Source organism: Trichoplusia ni (assembly GCF_003590095.1).
Source record: "Trichoplusia ni isolate ovarian cell line Hi5 chromosome 28 unlocalized genomic scaffold, tn1 tig00004209_group27, whole genome shotgun sequence".
Taxonomy (NCBI): Eukaryota; Metazoa; Arthropoda; class Insecta; order Lepidoptera; family Noctuidae; genus Trichoplusia; species Trichoplusia ni.
In genome coordinates, this window is record NW_020799963.1 from 37,642 (window position 1) to 43,741 (window position 6,100).

Here is a 6,100-nt window from a genome sequence, read left to right on the forward strand (position 1 = left end):
CAATTTTTGTTATTTTTCAATATAGTCCCCCTTAATTTCAATACACTTTTCGCTTCGCTTTATTAACAGTTCAAATCCTTACCTTCAAAATGTGCCAAAACCGCGGGCTTCACCTCTTCATCCGTGTTAAACTTTTTTCTAACTTTCTCCTCGCAAGTCGGATTTCAATTTTGAAAATAAATAATAGTCGCTTGGGGCCAAGTCGGGACTATAAGGTGGATGGTCGAGCTCAGTGAAACCTCATTCTTTGATGGTAGCCTTGGAAACACCGCACACAACCGTCTGTCTCTCAGTACTGTCTCTTCGACAAATTGAATGTTTTCATCGGTAATGGCCTCGGAAGGACGTCCTGGGCAGCCTTCATCTTCAATTGATTGTCTTCCTAAACGAAACTGTTTCGCCCATTATTTTATGGTGGAATATGACGGGGAGGATTGTCCGTATACAGCATCCAAACGTTGATTGATTTCGGCCGGCGTCTTCCCCTCTTTAGTTAAAAATTTAATCGCGGCTCGATACTCAATCTTATACATTTCGAATTTTCTGACGACTTTCTAACTTTAATAGGTTATAACTTTGTATGTAAATGAAATATACTAACACTTATAATTGTGGGTATTTCGATAAAAGTCAAGATATTCAATGTGAGTTTGATATCTTTGATTAATCCAATGCGGGTAGGCCGGAAACTTTTTGACCTTACTACTTTACCTTACTTGTGTACAAACCTTTTTAAAGTTGAAAAGTAGCCTATGTCCTTCCTCAAGCTCTAAACAATCTATGTACCAAACTTCATTGCAATCGGTTCAGTAGTTTTGGCGTGGAAGCGAGACAGACAGACAGAGATACTTTCGCATTTATAATATTAAGTATGGAATATTAGTATAAATTATTGCGTTTTCTCACACTTTCACTACTTAAACTGCAGTTATTATATTTTTAATTTCACTTTAAATATGGACGCAACGTAATCCTTGGCACAGTAGCGCCCTCTCCCCATTACTGTCGTTTAGATACTGTGAGTATATCAGCCGATTTTGTACCATTAGAACAGGATGTATTAAGTTTCTCTACCGCGATACCTTTTTAACAGCAATGAGAACCCCGCCTCCCATCGCATCTGATCTTGAGCTATAATCTCGGTCACACCTGTAAACACTGTAACTTTGGTCAAATAACTCTGCGTTAAAAATGTCAGGTAGTAACCAAGTTTCACTGAGACATATAACATAATACATGGTAAGCAACAAGTTTTTATAAAATAAATTAGTCTTAGTACGCAATCCGCGCACGTTCGGGTAATATAATGTTTAAATTAGTACCCATTGCAGAACAATAAACTTAAAACATCAAAATATATATAAAGTAAACCTAGAAAGAACATAAACATTTAACCGTATTAAATAATAACTCATAATTCATATATCCAGGAGATCCTCTACCATACAATGCAAATTGAGTAAAATGTTTCACCTTTCTCAAAATATAAATAAATAAATGAGTAAAAATCAAAATCATGCAAGCCAATTGAATAAAAAAGACTAGCCGAATAATAATTACAAATTGACAGGTTATAATACATATACAGTATGTATATTTGGACGACGGACTAATTCAAACCACCAATAGTTTATGCATAGACTTCACCAATAAAAATATAAACAATAAAAAAACCCTGATTAATGACGAACAAAACCGTTCCAAAAAAGTCGTAAAAATATCGCAACGTTTTAACACCCAAGCGCTTATCGCAGAACAAATGCGCGGTCAACGACCGACGCCGACGCGCGACGTAGGTATGAATGCATTTTTCCTTTAAATCTAGCTTAGGACAGACAAAAATATCTAGGTACATCAAATGAAACTACTTTTACGGATTTTATCGCGGTTTAATTTTAGATTTTAGTTCCCGACGTTTCGAAACCTTTGCAGGTTTCATGGTCACGGGCAGACTGAGATGGCGTTCGTCTTGACAGAAGATGTTGCTCGTTCTACCTTCATGTTTTAATTAATTATTTGTGGTCCGACCTACGCAGTATGAGCTCACTGTGTCTTGATGTCTTGCAGCGCTGCTCTTGGGTTTGGCCTTGAGTTTATTTATTATTGGATCCCAAGTAGGTGATATCGTCCAGCCATCTTCTCTATTGAAATTAGGGTGTTTTTTAATCTCAATAGCCTCGCGAAACATCCACGGTAGGAATTTGGATTCTTTAGCGAGGATCTGTGGTTGATCAAATCTAATATAATGGCTGGAATCTTCAGCATGTTCGGCGACTGCAGACTTCGTTGAGCGGCGGTGTTTCACGTCAGCTATGTGTTCTTTAACGCGGGTCCCTATGCTTCGTTTGGTTTGACCGATGTAAGAGAGGCCGCAGTCACAATCTAGTTTGTATACTCCTGCATCTTGTAGAGGTATGTGACACTTGACGGATGGTAAGGACTGGCTAATCTTCTTGGGCGGCTTGAAGTATGTTTTAATTGAAGCTCGCTTCAGGATGTAACCAATCTTGTCAGTGATTCCTCTGACATATGGTAGTACAGCAGGCAAACGATCAACAGTGGCTGGCTTCACTCGGTTTCTGTGACGGGGCCGTGGAACTTGGAGCTTGTTGTCTCGCAGTACTTGCTTGACGTGTTGAAGCTTGTTGAAGTTGAAAAAAGTAGTTTCATTTCAATGTCTAACATTCGCGTAAACCTAAGAAACCACTAGGTACATCAAACAATAAACATTCTGAAATGCAAACTTCCATAACACGTGAAGCACCATCGTATTTTTGGGGTATTTAAGCAATGGAATCACACATATAGAAGAAAGAAAGAAAGAAGAAAGAAAATATATTTATTTGTGCTAAAAAAGTGACGCATACACACAAAAACAAATAAATTAAAATAGAAAATAGAAGGGGGAAAATATGCGTCATATTAACACAAAACGGCCGATGCTCAGCATAATGCTGAGACCCTACACAAGTCAGAGCCCCAGCGCTGATTTTCAGCACCAGCCGATGCTGACGTATAACGGCTATAGCCGGCTAACGGTGACATCACTAATTAATAAAGATAAGAACAAGCTGGAATATAATTATATACACACTAATTATAAAATTAAAATGTTTGTAGTGTAAAAAAAAAAAAAAACAGTGGTGACATTCTAAATCCAAAATATTTACTAAATTATCATTTTTTTTTTTTTTTATCTGTACCACTCATCTGTCATAACATGAGTTGTCATGCCAAATTTAGTTTATGGTCTGGTGATGCAATCAAATGAGTAACATGGCGGCGCTTGTTATTATAAATTATTGTGTAATGTGGATTAGCGATTATTATACCATAAAAAAGCTTTGATAGTGTATGTGTTTATGTGGTGCGTTATTGGGTGGATTTGTTTTAAGTGGATATATGTATAAGGCAGTGTGGGATCGATGTAGGACCGAACAAGTGCATATGTTGGTGACTGTAAATAAAGTGGTAAGTTTAAAGTTATAAATTAAATCCTAAGGCATAATACACAATCTGATATTCAATGAATTAAATATATAAACATGAAGCGCTTAAATTCAATTAAAACTACACCCTAACAAATTAAAATATTGGTACTGACAATAACAATAACAATTTCATAATAATATTCAATTAGTGCAAGGAAGTAAAATAAATAATAGTAAATAGCAGTTGCAGAACGATGTGGCAACAGAGGAAGAGTCATGATACAGACAGCAGCAGTTCCAATGCCCAGCAGAGAGGTTGAGAACAACCAGCGCCACGGGAGATCTCCAAACCATTACCAGTATGCCATGTCCCAGAGGTAGATAACAAACAGCATTGTTAAAGATGATGTGTAATTTGCTGTGATAGTAGTATGTTTTTAAGTCGACATTTGAATGATTGTTTTGTTTTCAGGCATCGCAATGGTGGTGGGAGATCATTCCAACAGCGCGTGGCTGCGAACTTAAAACACCCTCTGAATGCTGTAGTTCTGTGCATTGGTACCAGCAACGGGCACACCATGGAGCGAAGACCATGCTTTGAGTTAACATCTTTCCAGGTTAACTTTTTAAAAAGATATTCTGGGTTTTGTAACCGAACTGTGCCAAACAGCAAATTGGCTAAATGAAACTTCCTTCTGCCGGCCATCTTGAGTAATTTAAGTTCATTAATATATGGAGTAACATGACTTCTACGAGGAATATTAACGCAAAAACGAACACAGGCATTTTGAATACGTTGGATGACACGCTCCGTTTTTGATAGAAGGCATGGTCCATACACTGTATCGCAGTAGTTTAATTTGGATAGAATAAGACCATCAACAAGCTGTTTGCGCAATGGGACTGTCAGATATTTCCGTATTCTATATAAGACCTTCAACCTATAAAAACAATTCTGGAGAACATTGGTAACATGGTCCTCAAATCGTAGCTCTGGAGCCATGACTAACCCTAGATTGCATGTTTGCTCCACTCTCTCAATTTTCTCTCCCATGATTACTATTTCAATATTGGCTGCTACTATTGCTCGTACTTGATTCCTAGAACCCAGAACCATAAATTTGGATTTAAGGGGATTAAGAACCAAAGAGTTCGCCTCTGACCATTCAACCACCCTGTACAGATCGTCATTAATTTTGTGCACCGCCGAAGATGCTTCATCAGCCTTGAGCGATATGTACAGTTGAATATCGTCGGCGTACATATGGTAACGTCAGTTAAAAAATGATTTAGTGATGTCCGCACTATATAAGATGAACAACAGGGGCCCGAGAATCGATCCCTGAGGCACGCCCCTAGACACATGGAGAGGGGGGGATGCCAAGGTTGACCCGTTATCCCTGTGCAGCTCTACAAGTTGTGATCGACCAGAAAGATAGCTTTTAAACCACTCCACAGTGTCACTATCAAAGCCATAAAAAGATAACTTAGACAGCAGAAGAGTGGTATTAATTGCATCAAAAGCGCGGAAAAAGTCTAGCAAAACCAGAATTGTACCCTCCCCTCTATCGCGTACCTCTAGTATATTACCCACCACGTCGGCCAGAGCCGTCGCAGTACCCCTACCCTGTCTGAACCCCGATTGCAGGTCAGGAAGAATGTTATTGGCCTCAAGATATTCGACAACCTGAGAGTAGACTACTCGCTCCAAGATCTTAGATAGGCAGGGCAGAATACTGATTGGTCTTAGATCCTTAGTATTAATTGGGTTATTGGTTTTAGGTATAGGCCGCACGATAGCACAACGCCAGAGTTCAGGGAAAGTATGCGTGCTTATGGACCGGTTAATAATGTCTGTGATCACTTGCAAAGTGGTTGGTAGTGTGAGGCATATCATTTCGAGGCTAATGCCATCGATACCCTGTGCATTCGATTTTAGACTTTTAATTATTTTGAGGACTGCTTCGGCCTTGGTCGCTGTGAGTGTAAAGGAAGCGTCACTAAACCTGTGTGATTGAAAATAAGACAGCTGTGAGTCGCTGTGTTGACAATTACCCGGCACATCTAGAAACGCTGCATTGATTTCGTCAGGTTTGTCAAAATGTCCTGGTAGCAATCTTTGTTTGTGGTCTGGCAACACATCTGTTTTTAAATTGCGCCATAGAAGCTTTGGGTACTCAATGTTGTCATTAATGCTCTTAGCAAAGTATGCTTTCTTCTCACTAGCCAATGCCGTAATTGCTTGATGTTTTAAATCAAGGTAATATTTTTTATGTTCTGGCAATTTCGATTTGTGAAACCTATCCCTAGCCTCGTCTCTTAGTTTAGAAATAAGCCTGATATTGTCAGTAATCCACGGAGTGGGACGGGTTTTAAAAGTCTTCGTTTTGATGGGAGCGTGGAGGTCAAACAGATGGATCATTGCAGAGTTAAATGTTTGCACCATGGCGTTGATATCCATCATGTCACTAATACGCGACCAAGGAATGGAATTTAGATCCCTATGAAAGTAGTCTTCTAGTATATCTCGACATCGGACGAAAAAACTACATGAATTGGTTTAGGCTTCGGTTTTTTAAAAAAACTGTCTCACAAGTAATGAACGCGTAATGGCTGAGCTCCCTAATGCAATTCACTTGGACGTTTCGAATCGCTGCATCAGTGCAGAC

At 39.0% G+C, this 6,100-nt stretch overlaps 1 long non-coding RNA gene across 2 annotated transcripts; it reads left to right on the forward strand.

Annotated features, from left to right (window-relative positions):
* Positions 1–3,270: 3,270 nt before the first annotated feature.
* On the forward strand, positions 3,271–5,908 carry LOC113506873. 2 transcript variants are annotated; one of them, XR_003401763.1, is made up of 3 exons: positions 3,271–3,471; positions 3,673–4,048; positions 5,214–5,908. It is a non-coding gene; the product is annotated as an uncharacterized LOC113506873 (long non-coding RNA). The 2 variants fall into 2 exon arrangements; XR_003401762.1 differs by lacking the exon at positions 5,214–5,908 and having other exon boundaries at positions 3,275–3,471; positions 3,673–4,310.
* Positions 5,909–6,100: the final 192 nt, after the last annotated feature.